Here is a 16,046-nt window from a genome sequence, read left to right on the forward strand (position 1 = left end):
GGAATTGTGAACATTGGGCTACGCCAAACGCAGACAGGATTGTGAATGCTAACAATGCCACACTTCCGCACTCAATTATAATTGTGAACATTAGCCTGCCCCAGACCATACTACATTCTGAATATTAGCAATACCGCACTTAGTTAGAATCGTGAATATTAGCCTGCCCAGACCCTCACTAGATTGTTAGCAATGCCACACTTAGTAGACATGTGAACATTAGCCTGCGCCAGACATGATTCTGAATGTTAACAATGCCACACTTCCGCATTCAGTTAGAACCGTGAACATTAGCCTGCCCCAGACCCATACTAGATTGTGAAGGTTGGCCACAGTTGGCTCGAATTGTGAACATTAGCCGACGCCGAACCCGGACAGGACTGTGAATGTTGCCAATTCCGCACTCGGTTAGAGGTTTGACCATTATTAGCCTGTACCAGACCCTGAGAGGATGGTGAACGTTACCCTGAGTCGCTTCTTGATAGAAATGCAAATGTTGGCATGTCCCACACTTGGGTGGAGCTGTGAAAATTAGCCTGAATCGCATTTGGATAGAAATGGGAATGTAGATGTTAACATGCCCACATGTGTATAACTGTGTACACTGTTTTCCTGCTTCCCATGCTGTTGCTATATATGCGTATCCCCCCCTCCTGTCACTGTAAGCCCAGCCCCATATCTCTATGTGTCCGTGTGTCGCCCTGTACCCTGCCATCCTGTTCACGTGCCTGGTCTCGGCCGCTTTAAATATAACCATCAGATCACATCACTATGCTTACTCTCTACTTTACACCATCATCAAAGCACTAGAACACAGCGATACCCCTGACTAATTCAGCCTAGCTGTTCACATATGAATACGACCCCATGAACACCTCATCACCTTAATAAAACACTGCTAGCCGAGCACATTCTGGCCTAGTTGCTCACATATGCGTCCTTCAGGCCTAACACAGCCAGCGCCCAGTCTGGGTGTGCACCCACCAGACTGCACACATCCAACTGATATCTTCAGTACCACACCTAACGCTAGGATGCAGCTACCATCCGGCAATTACATCAGCTGCACACATCTGGTGCACTCACATACCCTACGGCACTATCTCTCTCTATTGACCAGAATTATGGTTCCCAAGGGCATTCAACCTACCAGCTCTTTGAGGTCATACCACTGATATATAGGGCACTATAAAAATGGCAAGTAACATAACATGCAAAATAACAAGGGGGGTCCTGTGAGTCCCTCTGCCAGACATTAGTCCTGGTTACGAGAGACTTACCCAGAGTCTTTAGCTCACTATCTTTCACAGAGAAGAAATATCCCAAACATATCAGTCTTTGTCCTGCCCTGGGGCAGTCCAGCACCGAAATGCTAGGCAATTCTCCTCTGAAAAAGAGTACCAACAGAAACCCCAGACACGTGTTGCGGTCTGGTTGGACCTCCTCAGTAGGGTGGAACTGTGCCTCTCTAAGAATAGTGAGCAAGGGGTCCACGTCTGGATTCCCCTAGTAACTTAGGGTGAGACCCAAAGTTACTTGAATATGCAAATTAACAAGGGGGGTCCTGGGAGTCCCTCTGCCAGACATTAGTCCTGGTTACGAGAGACTTACACAGAGTCTTTAGCTCACTATCTTTCACAGAGAAGAAATATCCCAAACATATCAGTCTTTGTCCTGCCCTGGGGCAGTCCAGCACCGAAATGCTAGGCAATTCTCCTCTGAACAAGAGTACCAACAGAAACCCCAGACACGTGTTTCGGTCTGGTTGGACCTCATCAGTAGGGTGGATCTGTGCCTCTCTAAGAATAGTGAGCAAGGGGTCCACGTCTGGATTCCCCTAGTAACATAACATAACATAACATTCATTCACAGACTGTTTGAATAGTACCCAAGGGGGTGCTTTGTGTTCAAATGTAAGTACATTGTGATATTTATAGAATATTTATTCAGCAACAATGGTAAAATTACGAACTGAATAGTGAAGTAACTCATCAAACTGGCCCACATTGGCCAAAAAGGTGGCCCATTTTGACTGGCCCATGCTAGCATTTTGTATTATTGGTACAGGCATTGCCCTGTAGGCCAGTCCGAGCCTAGCAGCTCCTCCATAATGTCAAGGGGGCGCCCACCTAGTGCCCCCCTCACCCATTATGGAGGAGCTAAGGAACCGGCCCAGTGAAACAATGAGCACTCCCTCAGCCGCTTTTTCCAGCTGAGGGAGTGCTCTTGGGCTGGCTGAACTGTCAAAGGGAAACCCTATTTCCCTTTGACAGTTAAGTTTGTTCCCCAGCTGCACATTCTCATTGAGCCATGCAAGTCTATGGCGTTTTGCTTTGCCAGCATTGCATAGCTTATTGGAAATGCTGGCTGGGGCACTGCATGTCTGTATGTGCGAGGGGAGCTCCTGCGCCTCCTCGCACATACGGACAGAGCAGCCTGGAACAGGGCGTTTCAGCACCCACATGCAGGTCAATGCAGAAGGTATGTTTATGTTCATTTATTTTATTGAAACATGTGTACTCCACTAAAAAAACTCATCAGCCGCCACTGGCTCTCGGACTGTGTTGGAAATGGGATGGGGGAGCCCAGGGACTGCGGTAGGAGCAGGATGGGCGGGAACCATGGAATAGTGGTGGGAGCAGGGTGAGGAGAGCCCAGGGTGTGTGATGTTGTGGGGAGAGCCCAGGGACTGGGTCGGAGTGGGATGAGGGAGCCCAGCCACTGTGATGGGAGCAAGTGGGGGAGTCCGGGGACTATACTGGGAGTAGGGTGCAGTGACAGTGCGCAATACATACTTTCCATTTGTCATTTTTTGGGGGCCCAGCCTGCCCAAATTTTGCTCAGGAGGGCCCAGGCCAAAACATTTTGAAGACCACTGGCCTAGTAGATTTACAGTGTGAGGCAACTTCTTCGATTGGCATGCTCGTCAGAGTCCCATATACAAAACAATCCAGTGTGCTTGTGTATGGACATCACACATTTCGCAGCTATCTCTATAAAAAAAAATAACAGCAACACAGATGGGTGGGGTAGGGGGGTCCCAAACTATTTATTGTTTGTTCAGGGGGGCCTTGGTATAAAAAGTTTGAAAGCCACAGCTCTAGGTGAACAGAAGGCATGGCAGGAGAATATCCAAATGTTCTCCTCAGGTGCTCTTCCAAGCCACCTATCATGATTTTCAGGGTCTTGTTGAACCACTCAACAAGCCCATTCATCTGTGGATGGAAGGATGCTGACAACCACTAGGTGACTCCACACTCCTCCCAAATAGCATTCATATATGCTGGGGAAACCGACACGGGAGAATCTCCCAATCAGAATCTTGGCAACCACGGGGGCTTTGATCCTGCTCAGAGGGACAGCCTCAGGGTACCGAGTGGCATGGCCGACCACTACCAATTCCTGAGCTGGTTTGAGGATCCAACAAACCCACAATGTCTATGCCTATTCTCTCAAAAGGCCACCCCAACCATGGGTAGTGGAATTAAGGGGACCTTAGTGGCACCACCTGATTTGCCAGAAGCTTGACAAGTCGGGCAGGACTGGACAAATTCCTTAACTTTTACACTGCACTGCAGTCAGTAAAAGTGTGCAGACAACCAGTCTGATGTCTTATTCACTCCCAAGTGACCTGCTAAAGGAATTTGGTGAGCCAAATCCAAAAGGAACTTCCTGTGGCATTGGGGAATCGCCAATCTTCTGGTGCCCTCATCCACAGAGTCTTTTGGCTCCCTGTACGCTTAGAACAGTCCAGAGACATTGCCCTTCGCCTTCTCCTCCCTCTGATTCTGCAGTCCCACCAGAGTGGAACACTCTCTCTGGGCTTTGAAAAAGTCAGAGCTGATCTGGGCCCCCAGCTGATGCAAACTTATCCAGCTTGGGCAGGCCCTTCAGATCTGAGCTCACCTGGTCCTCCACCTCAGGTTGGTTCCTTGAGCTGTGCCAGGCAACTCTAAGGTAACTGAGTCCCCTGTTACCAGAGTAGAGTCCTCACTGGCTGCTGGCCTCTCTCCCGCAGGAGTAGGTGACTCAAGAGTCTGCTGAACTGGACCAGTGTCTACCGGCCACGTCGGTCCCTCCAACAAGCCCCCTGGAAGCACTCCAGGCCCTAAGGTGTTGAGAGCCTTCAATCTGGCAACCTCTTTAGCCCTCGTTCTGGTGGCCATCGCGACTATGTCTGGGTCAGGAAGCTTATTACCCAACAGACATGGGACAGCGATGGAGTCTTTCACCGCTACATGGTGCTGGGTCATTTCACCTCACCAGCTGAAATCTAATATTGCCATGGGGCACTTACTCTTTATGTCAAACCCACTGATGCTACAATCAGGCCCATCAATATCCTTGCCTGGCTGTACCCACTGCCGGGAGACAGCAGTGTTGCTAGCCGCAGTGTCTCTGACCGCAGCAGTTTTGTGTCCATTGATGTGCTCATGGTTTAAAAACAATTGAGCATTATTGGAAACTAGGATCTCTTCTGGAGACCGGGAACCATTCCCACTCAGTGCAGCCAATCCTCATTCAGCCACTCCTTTGCCTAGTGGGAAGTCCTCTTCTATGAGGTCTACACTAATGATCTCCTCAATGAGCCCAACATTATCTATGGCTTGCTTGGGTAAACCCTTGCAAGCAGGATCCCCATTCCTATGGCCCAGCTCCTTACACATGAAACAACCTTTGTGTGGTGGGAACATAGGTGTCCCAGTGCTAAGGGTGCCTGTAATCTTCTTTTCGGAGTGTATGGCTGAAGTAAAGTTTTGGGATTTCCCTTCATGCTTTTGGGGAGCTGACTTCGGAAAAAAAGAGGATTGGACCTTCGTCCTTCCTATCCTTGTTAACTTCTTTATCTGAAGATTTCTCTTCTGGTTTGTGTGTGCTCGCCTGGGCCTTTTTCTGGACTTGAGTACTCACAAACCTGTCAGCAGCCTTTGCAAGCTCCCTGGGGTCTGTGATAGTCTTGTCCACAAGATGCTAGTGTAGGTCAACCTCACAGTTCTTCAATACATACTCATGCATCCCTTCAAATGTGTGAACTTTGTTACCAGACACCCACGCGTTCAGATATTTCGACAAGTGTGTGAACGCTTCAAATGTCTGTCCACTTTTCTTTCCAAGTTCTCTCAAGCTCTTGAGATACTGCTCAGGGGTTTTACAGAACTTCCTGAGGAGGGCCACCTTCATGCTCTTATGAATTGAATCAGTTCCTGGCGACTCATCAGGGCTGCACCCAACTATACCCCGTCCACCTCCCGTAGCAGAAAAGCTAACTTGAGTGCTTCAAACCAGTCAAAATTATCCTTCCCCACTTCATAAGCCTACACTAAGTCTTTGGGGATGTGGTGCCGGGGCTTATCCCGGGCACCCTGGTTTGAGCCACTACTGCTGCTTTCACTAGAGGTTGATTTGTTGGCTCATTCTTCTCTTCGAGTGCCAGCTTGCACATCTCTATTGTGACATTGTCCTGTTGTTTTTGTTCCTCCAACGCTAGTCTCCTTTCCTCCAGCAGGAGCTTTCTAGCTGCTACATCATTAACAGCCAGAACAATTATTGGGCCACGTATAGACTGTGCTGAGGCCTGGGTCCTGCGGGATGCCCCACTTGCTGCTGACTTCACTGACACGCTAGAGTATTAAGAAACCATGCTTGCCCCCCCGGAGGAATGGTTGTCGAGAAACACTACACATGCGGTCGTCCTCATCATCTTCCACTTCCCCTCCTGGAAGGTCTTTTTCATTCAGGTACATAGGGCCTAGCCCATCCCCTGGGCTCTTCTCCCCAGCCACCCTTGCTTCTACCCAAGTTTGGAGCCTGGTCAGAAACGTAGGTTTATTAACCATGGAGTTGTGGGGAAGTCCCCTCTCTTGACCCAAGACGCGCAAGACATCATTGGTCATGCCTTTCACAATCTCTATTTCAAGATCCACGATTATTACAAATACCTAGCAGTGTTCTAAACGTTGCCTTCAAACGTACTTTTATCGTTGGGTGACTAAGCTGTGTGCAAGGCTCCAACTAGATCTGACCGTCTGCCAACAATTTGACAAATCAACTTCGGGGGCACCAGTGGTCCAGGGATATCAGTCCAATTTTGGTAACGTGGATGCAACAGTAGGCCTATCTCTGAAACGTTGTGGATCATTGGTTAGTTGCAACACAGCAAAAATACAATTATCACCCATTGATAAAAGGGACTGTCCAATCAAGATTATATAGAAATATCTACTTTATTATTATCACAACCAACAGTTCTAGCAACACTACGAAATACAACCCACCCTGTGTAGGAATGCATAGGACAGACAGTTTCAAATAAGGAAAAGGGATGCACTCTGGATACTGCCAGGAGGGTAGTCGGTATGGTAAATATTTGCAACAGTTCAAGTTTACTTGGCTTGAGCACAAAGGGGCAATGGGTCTTAAAATGTCTCTACGGGCCTTCCAGGGAGGACCACAGGGAAAGAACCACAATGTACTGTGTGCTGTAGGTGTTCTTGATGCACGACAGCATTGAGTTGGCTTCAGGGCACTTTGCAGGCTTCTAGGAAAGAGTTCAGGACGGGAGTGAGCTGTGGGTATCAGGCGGGTATCAGGCGGCAAGACGGTTCGGTGAGCGGTGCTGGACAAATGGCTGCAGGCTGGCATACATGGCGGCTCGGGGTCAGGAATCGTTGTCTCAGTTCTGGTGGTGGTTCTGAAGCGCTGGTTGAGACGTCTCAGATGTCTTTAAGTTACTGCGGGTTGCAGTCGGTTACAGCTCGATGATCTCAACTGGCTTGAAAATGTCTTTTAAGACGGACGTCGATAGATGCTTGTCGAGGCACTTCTCCCAGTGTCTTCAATGGACGTGTGTCATTCTTTAGGGGGACAGCCCAAAGCTGAGGAGTGTGTTGCAGGCTGTTGCCTTGTCCTTTATTGTAGGTTTAGAGTCCTTCTGGCACTTCCTACTTAAGAAGGTTGTTGCAGGGTATGCTGTGTGCTGGCAGGGTACTGGTTCTAGAGTGGATGCAGGGTCTTTATCTCCCTCTGTTCTCAGGGAGATGTTTATGGGAGGGATCTTGCTTCCCTCATTGAACGTCCTGGCTTTCCTTCACTGGCGGAAGATGTAAGGCAGACTGTACCTTCAGCCAGGGCCCAATGATGAGTTCTTCTTGCTCCTCCTTGCAAAGTCTTCAGATGATCTTCAAAAAGAGGGGCTTAGGCCTCTTTTATAGGCAAATGGACCACAGTGATTGGTGTAGTATATGCCTACCTTAATGAACCAATCCTGGGGTCCATACCAACAATGTCCTGTATGCATGAGGCCATAACCAGAGTGCTTTGCAACAGGAATGGTAAAAAGGTGAAAACATGTGATACTAAGTCCCATCCATCTTGCTGTCTGTTGTAAATCAAAGAGTCTCTCTGGTTAATGGATCTCGCTGCGGTTCCTGATTAAAGCGGATGGTATTATGGTTGCATTGAAATGTACCACTCTGAAATTTGCTTCAGTAACATCACATATAACTTTGATGTTCAGTTTGAGACTACTTTGTAGGTGATACACACAGTTTTGAATATAATACGGGAGAGGAGGGGGAGCCAGTGAAAATCAGGTGGCATTGGAGCGATATGGTCGAAGTTGAGGGCACCTCTAAGGAGGTGGCATGAGACGTAGTGGGCTGCCATGAGGGTGGTCAGGTTGTAAACCCAGTGAGGACAATGATTCCCTCATCGGTGTGTTTAGATCATAAGGACTTTGACCACCATGTAAAAGTCATGCATGGGGATTAAGGGTTTGGTATTGTGGAGTGTGGGGATCTGCAGCCACGCAGTTTCTGCCTTTTTGACTACTTGCTTTTGGAAGGAAAGGCTATTGCCAACAATGAAGCTCAGGGATTCAGGTGAGTTTGACAGCTGAGGCGTGGATCCTCTATGGCAAATGTCATCCAGCTATTGTTGCTGAGTTGTTGTTTGGTGGTGGGAACCAATGAGGAATAATTCAGGCTTGGTAGGGTTCATTTTGCGATAGGCTTTTGACATCCATGTTTGGATGGTAGTAAGGCATTCACAGACTTCAGCAATGACCTGGGGGGGGCCCTGGCCTTACAGTACAGCTGAGTATTGTCAGTGTACTGATGGATTCCTATGATGGAGTCTTTTAGGGGAGTACCCAAGAGTTCCTAAAGTGTATGCCTGCATCATCTCACCAATGTACTGAAATGTCACTGACTCCAGGCCTTTGTCATTTCCCTCCAGGTTCCTCCACCAATGACAGGCGGAAAAATGAATCCCCACACTAATCTTCGAACACAAGACTTTTGGAGCCAGTGGCCTCAGCAACTTACCAACCTCTGCCACCACCACCACAATGCCTGCTGGGGCCAGCAAGTCCATCTTTGGATGGTACAAGAACAAGGGGAGAGGAATGGCCACACCCCTGTGAAGAGTGCAATGGCTCCTAAGGAGACACCAACAATGTCCACCTGCCCAGTGGCCTTAGGACATCCTAAAAAAAATACCTCAGAATAAGAAGAACTGTTGATTATCACTCTCATGACCAAAGATACAGTATACTATGCCACCGGACATGATGTAGTTAGCACAATCAAGATCCAGGGTGACAACAGAGGAGACCCCAGGGAGGATACCACTCGACATCATGCGGACAAGAACACTGACAATGAATCCATACCCATGAAACCAACAGAACAGGCTGCCTATCTCCCATTAGCCGGTGTGACCACTTTAATAGGTCAGGGATATAGCTTTGAGGACATAGATGAGACCCGCCATGGGACCCCCCTTGTGCCTCTCAGCAGGCATGGAGGCAAGTGAGCTGCATCAGGAGGAGCTTGCCTCCAGCCGACTGGCAGCTATCCGAAACATCACAAGGTCCTCACTGACATGGCAAAGAAGATAGGTCAATATAATGCCCATCCCTGCGCATCAAATGAATTGGATGTAAACACTATGATGCTGGAAGGTACGCCATGACGGAGGGTGCATCAAAAGGGTTCCAGCTGTCTGGAATCATGATGATGAGGGTGGAGCACTCTTTTGGGATGCATATCCAAGTCCCCTGCCTTTAAAGTGGTTTAGGTTGTGGAAAATATATTAGGCGTATAATGAAATGTAGAAGCAGAACTGTAAGGGGGAGGGGAGTTCCCTTCAGGTTTGCGGGAATATAATAGCTCAAAGCATAAATGGAGGGTGGGAGAGCCAATCCAGTTCTGCGGCAAAGAAACACTGAACCGCGGCCATCTTAAGATCGTGACTTAGAAACACCAGGTCCCAGCACCAGCAATTGCAGATCCTGGTATTTAGCATTAATACACTTTCCCATCCCCGTTCCCAGCTCAGGCGGCAGACTAAAAAGCCTTCACACTGAATAGAAACAACTATCCCATTGTCTCACGCTGCAGGCCTATGTAACTAGAAAGGATTGTGAATAACCAAGCGCATGGAGGGCTGCACCTGTCTCTGAAGGATGACCTCCTGGGATGCAGGGCAGGGGTCCTGAGCTGCCAAAACAGCTCAGTTCAGATTTAGGGCATTAGTGTCCCCCATGATACTGGTCACTCCATGTGAACTACCAGATGGCCACCATTAGTACCCCTAACTCCCTCACTGGTTGACTGATTAGTGTGGTCCTGGCATGGCCCGGGTGAAGGTCCGGGGAGGGAGCAGCTGCCAAGCGGGGGAGCACAGAGGAGGATGTCCTATCATTTGTACTACAAGGTGCATGGGTGAGACCAACACATCTAGGTCAGTGCCAGGGAGGCATTGTGGGAGCGCCTGTGTTTCTGGGACCCAAATAAGTTCCTCGCATTTCAGAGGGCCAATTTGACCTCGAGAGTATCCACTGAGCTCATGCCCATTTACCAGGCGCACATCAATTGAGTTGTTAATGGGGAGAGAAGCTTTCTCAAGTAGAAAACCAATAATATGTTTAGAACCTAAAAGTGGCAAGGCCAACGACCACTTGGAAGGGTACATGTTATAAGAAATCATAACAAATCACTTGGCATCGCCCACAGAGTGGCCGATATGTATATAGAGAACGACCAATGAACTAGGGGAATTAGTGCTGTATTTTGATTGCATCATTTGTGACAACAGCTTTCTTTAAAATGTATTGTCATGTTTGAATTTGTCATTGTGCTCCCTGGCAGTTGGGATTGAATGCCGCTAAAGACATGCTATTTTCTTTATTTGAGGAATTACATCTTGTTATGCTTGCAAAAGGTGCACTGAGCCTTTTCCATAGAGGATTGCATTTTTCTTATCTGGTTGCCGGTGGTTTGCCCTACAAGTCTCTCATCCAACTGTGGACATGTGTGTTCCATGAACTGAGACCGTCAGCCTCAGCAACACCCTATGGAGAAATCCCTGAAGGGGATCCCTGAGCTGAAAACGTTGTGCCTTGTTCCCAAGATCGCATGGAGCGGCTAGCATCACCTGTTTGGTGCAGCTCTTGCAACATGGCTGCCATGCTCGGCCTTCCTCTTCATTGAATTTGCCTGTCTGCATTGCGGACCGCCTGATTGGCTCTGTCCCACAACAAATTGCGGCTGACCCAGGAGCCGGAAGGCGATGCAGGCCCCCTCACAGGGCCACCATTAAAGGGCCTTGGAAGACTGCTGTCTGAGCCTGTCTAGGCCTGATAGGACCCTCTGCCCTGCCTGCTATTTCTGGAGCTGCCATTTGCCTCCCATCTGAACCGGAAGCTGTGAGTGCTGGTAAGCACCCTCTCCTTTAGCATCTCCCAATACAGTGCCTGAGGGTGGTTACAAGAACCCCCTGTGGTTCCCGCCAGTTTGTCCAATGCAGTGCTCCTACCCTTCCCACTCCTTAGAGGCCGCCCCTCATCCTTGTCCAGGCTCCGATTCCCCTGCATTCCTGTGTGCCATCTCTTTCTCCATCCTTCGCTGAAGCCATAGTTTGCATGCTCCCACTGCCTGGGGTCCCAATTCACGCATAACTGAGTTCCTTCACCTCTTGGTATCCTGGCCTTATCTCGCTCCAGACACCATCTATGATGCCTCCTACTGACCGTAACGGTCCTGCATAGCACCACTAACTTCTCTCATGTCACCCTGCTTCCTGACTTTCAAGTTCCATAATTTTACTCCCCTAACATTCTACAAGTCACGCCGCTAACGACCCCATCCTTGTATTCTTGGTTGGATTCTGTCACTTCTACGTTCATACTGGCTTGCACGCACAATCTTTTATCTTACCTTCACACAACACTACTTGTCTGGCCTAAGTGTTCTGCTGCTTTTGCTGGCTCACCCTGCATTGCTCTTAGCTGTCTACCCCAGCCTGAAACACGTGTTATGGACAGCAAAAACGAAGTGTGTTCATCAACTGCCTGCTGTGTTTATTGTTAGGCTTTTTATCCCTATTTAGTAAACCAAATCTGGGGGCTGTGAAACTACTGGTTGTGCATAAATGTTAGGCCCTCCACATTATACTAATGTCTTACCTGAGTGCTTTGTAATTGCTCCTCTTCTGTAAATCTATGCCTTTCTCTCCCCTTCTTGAAAATCAAATTGGGTTTCTGATAGTACTAGTTGCACGTTAGACCTTTTACCTTATTTTAGAAGGCAAATCTATGCTTTTACTTGCCTGTAGGAAAGTCGAATCTGCCTATCTGCTAACTGCTGGCTATGTTTAGAAAAAAGAAAGGAAAGTTGCTTCTCCTCTTCTATGTGAAAGTCAAAGCTGCCTAATCCTGCCTTACCACTGTTTTAGCTTTATGACCCTACCATTCATCTTTCTCTCTCCTGCTCTCGCCTCCACTGTTTGTGCTCCTCTGCTATGCGATATAACCCTGATCCTTGTATAACTCTGCAGCAAGTTGGGTCATGCGCTGCAGTTCCTCTTACCCCCTCCCCTTTTTCTCCTCGTGGTGTTCTCTATCTCCCCATCTTCTTTAACTGCTTCTCTGTCCCCTATCCTACTCCTCTCTCTAAGACTGGGATAAAAAAGTTCAAGAAGCATCTCCTGGTTCATCACTGACACTTAAGTCAACCCTCATCCAGGCAGACCCTTACCGATATCCTCTTCTTCGTTCCCTCTCCAGACCTTTGGGCTCCCTTCATTTTCTCTGTACTCTCCCCTATCTCTCCCTTTCCCATTAATGGAGGTACCCATTTGGAGGTACTCTTGGCATCCTTCCTTTCCTCCAGGCTCCTCATTAATGTCTATCGGAATGGCACTGTCATGGCCCAGGGTTCTCAGCCCAACCTCCTCCTTCTTTATAGAAGCCTGCCATCTCTCACTTCTTTCCTCCCCCCGCCCCTGCGTCCCCTCCTTCTGTCATCTCTCTGCCCGGTCTGACATCTCCGATGGTTGTACCACACTCCTGCACACCTCCTCGGAAGACTTTCAAAAGAGGCCACCTGTTCCACTTAGACACCCTCAATGTTCACTCTGACATCTGCTACCTCCTTGAGGACCTCGATGTAGATATCCTCTCTCTCACCGAGAAATGGTTCTCTGACAGCTCTGTCATGAGTTTCGACACTCTCCTCCCTGTGGGGTACAAGATCCTCTGTAAACCCAGGATTAACCGGGCCGGGGCGGAGTGGCCCTCATCTTCCCTAAGTGGGTCCCTGCTACTATTATACCCACTCAGACCTATTCCTCTTTCGAATGCATTGTCTGCAGGCTTGGTGTCTCCCCTGGCCTCTCTCTGACTCTGGCCACCATCTACAGGCACCCTGGCCACGTCTCCCACTTCCTTTCTGAAGGGGCTGTCCTTACCTCTTGTCTCCTGACCACCTCCTCCAAGCTTCTCTTCCTTGGAGACTTCTATATTCACCTCGACTCCCATTATGCAGCCTCTGGGTCTTTGCGCAACCTCTGGGACTTTCCTTCCTTCACCATTCTTCCCTCTAATCTGACGCACTCTGCCAGACATACCTTGGATGCTCTCATCTCCTCAGGCCTCCTCATTTCCAACCCTCTCATTACCCCTCTCCCCTGACTGGTCATTCCCTCCTTTCCACGCACTTGGACCTCCTGGATCCCCCGGCTAAGCCTCCACCTGCACTGCACTGCCAGCCTCCTTCTCCTTCACTCGACCAATGAAGCAAGTGTCCGCTGCCACTCTTTGCAGCCACCTTCACTCCCCCTTACTCCTTGCATCGACTCTCAATCTGACACAGCCCACTCTAACCTTCAACTCTCCATTTCCAACACTCTTGACATCCTTGCCCCTGTCATAAGGATCAGCTTGAAGCCTGACTCCAAGTGCAATTCCTGGTTTGACTCCGATCTGGCTGCTCTGAAACGCAAATGCAGAGTAGCTGAGCAAAAGTGACAGGCTTCAAACACATCCTCTGACAAACTGGCCTGCCGCCTGCAACAAAGGCAATACAGACTCTCCATCTGCTCTAAGCAGAGCGCCTATATCCAAGCCCGCATCTCCGAGGCCACTAGCAACACGGCTGAACTTTTCAAAATCTGCAAGGAACTCGCCAATCCCATTGCAGTCTCCACTTCTCTGCCTTCCCTGGCACTCTGCACTTCTCTTGCCTCTCACTTCACCTCTAAAACTCAGGACATTCTCTCCTCACTCACCCCTACTCTGCATCTTTCTCCCTTCTTCTTCTTTCAGGCCTCCCTCGGGCCCCCTCCCCCGCCCTTCTCCTATTCCCCTCTTTTTCACAGCACCTGATGAGGTTTCTAGAAAGGTCCGCTCTGTGAAAGTCCCTTCCAAACAGGTGCACCCCTGCTCCTCTAGAACTATCAAGAACAACAGTATCTCCGTTGCTCCAGCATTGGCCGATTTCTGCAATCACTAATTTGCTGCTGGGTGCTTCCCCTCACTCCTCAAGCACTCCTTTGTGCACCCTCTCCTTTAAAAACCTTCTGCTGATCCTACCTGTCCTGCATATTAGCACCTCATCTCTACTACCCCCTTCTTGGGCAAACTCCTGAAGAAGCTTGCCATCTCCCAGCTTGTCCTCCACAATGAATCTGCTGGTTACCTCCACAACCACCAGTCTGGCTTTAGAGCTGCTGGAGGCACAGAAACTGCTCCCCTGAACACCAGTGAAGACTTGCTCACTAATCTCGATTCCAGCTCTTCTTCTGTTCCCATCCTTCTTGACCTCTCCTCTGCCTTTGACACGGTCAATCACGCCACCCTGATAAAACGGCTCCATGACTCCATTGGTAAGACGGACCTGGGTCTGGACTGGTTGACCTCCTTCCTCTCTGACCGACCCACCCAGGTTCATTTGGGACCTTTCCTCTCCACCATCTCACTATCCACCTTTGGTGTCCCTCAGGGCTCTATCCTCTCACCATGGGTCTTCAATATCTACATGGCCCCTGTGGCCCATCTGATCTCCACCTTCTCCCCTAATGTTCAGTGTTATGGTGATGACACACAGCTCTCGTTCAAGCTACCCTCTTCCACCTCTTCTTCTTTCTCTCTCATTAATGTCTGCCTGTCTGTTATCCAGGCATGGTGCACTGCTAACAATCTCTGCCTTAATGCCAGTAAGAAAGAGATCCTTCTCATTGGGACCCCTGCTCCCTCTTTCTCTTCGACACTCTGGCCAACCTCTTTGGGCTCCCTCCCCTCATCCTTGTGTGAAACAAAAAACGTTGGTGTTATCTTGGACTCCTCCCTCTAATTCTCATTCAATCTTCCTCTCTCCTCCCTTCGCCCCCTTCAACTAATCCAGAATAGGACTGGAAGACTTACCATTGTCCACAAGCCCAGGGACCGCATCTCTGCAGCCATTAAATTCAAGACCCTCTGCATCATCCACAAGGCTTTCTGGGGCCTGAGACCATGCAGTATCCAACTCTCTCTCCCTTAATACTTCCCTACTAGAGTCCTCTGCTCATCTAGCTCCAACTCTCTGCAAATCAGACTTTTTTCCAAGCAGAGATTCGGGGTTAGATCTCTCTCCTCCGCAGGCGCCACCCTCTGGAATGGCCTCCATGCCACTCTCAGACTTGAGCCAGATCTTATTAAGTTCTGGAAGCTCTTCAAAACCTTCCTTTTCTCCTCCTCCTTCTCCCTCTTCTGCTAATGTTCCCCCTGCCTAAGAATGGTGGCCTGGCTCCTTCAGAGTCACACAGGGCGCCAGGCCCTCCTTTGCCCAGTCTACCTCTGCACTTGTTCTCATGTAACTCCGCCCCCATCCTGCACTTGCCCTCTCGGGCCTCCTGCCTAAAATTGTCTAGTTAGCCATTCCAGCACCTTAACTTGCACTTAGTTGTGGACCGAACTCGCTCTCTGCTTTCCCCTGGCCCTTCCACATGTAATCCCTGGCACTCTCTTTTCTCATGGGCCCTCCAACCCAGTTCCGGCACTGCCTCCCCCTCCCCCCCACCCTTCATGCACTTCTTGTTACTGCACTTGCATGATCTGAATGTCGTAAGGCTGATTACTACTTTTCCGCTATCTTTCCCCCCTCCCATTCTGCCTTGCTGCACCTCCCAGCACATGTGTATAGGCGCATTACAGGGTGGAGGGTTTGTGGGGTGGTATGCGGGGGTGGAAGGGTTAATGGGATGAGTTATAGCATAGTATAATGGGGTGGAGGGCAGCAGAGGAGTGTGTTGTGAGAAATGTTCAGGTGTGTGGCTGGGGTGGAAGGGCATTTGCATGTGTGAGGCAGTAAAAGGGCGTGTGTTTGGTGGCACCATGATCTTGAGTGCCATATTGTGGATGTCAGGGCCGCATCGTGTTCAGTAGGTACACATGGCCAATACCAGGCTTGATGGGGCAACCGAGTGCTTCTTTTAGCACTCTCTATACACGGACACCATCTTTCTTGAAACACTGGACAAAAGGGGGCTGTGGGAGAGGCTGTCATATCTACACAGACGTGTAGGGTAACCCACATGGTGCCATGGATGCATGGCGAAGGTATGTTAAGAAAATGTTGCGTAACGCAGACAGACAAACCCCCTAAACTGGGAGTTTATATTTGTTTAACAATGCTATGCCACAAGCACAATAGCGTTCGGGGTGAACATTCAGCGTGGCATGGCACAAGCTCGGTTTTGATGGGAGATTGTCCCTGTGTTTGCTG

General features: G+C 49.3%; 1 long non-coding RNA gene across 1 annotated transcript in view; it reads left to right on the plus strand.

Moving 5' to 3' along the window:
* Window positions 1-10,223, plus strand: part of LOC138582070 (uncharacterized) — a 325,079-nt gene extending 314,856 nt beyond the window's left edge. Inside the window, exon 2 of the long non-coding RNA XR_011304941.1 lies at window positions 8,236-10,223. This is a non-coding gene — a long non-coding RNA (uncharacterized lncRNA). The remainder of the gene's footprint in view (window positions 1-8,235) is intronic.
* The last annotated feature ends 5,823 nt before the right edge of the window (window positions 10,224-16,046 follow it).

This window comes from Ambystoma mexicanum, chromosome 3q (assembly GCF_040938575.1).
Source record: "Ambystoma mexicanum isolate Mex_15411 chromosome 3q, UKY_AmexF1_1, whole genome shotgun sequence".
In the NCBI taxonomy this organism is placed as follows: Eukaryota; Metazoa; Chordata; class Amphibia; order Caudata; family Ambystomatidae; genus Ambystoma; species Ambystoma mexicanum.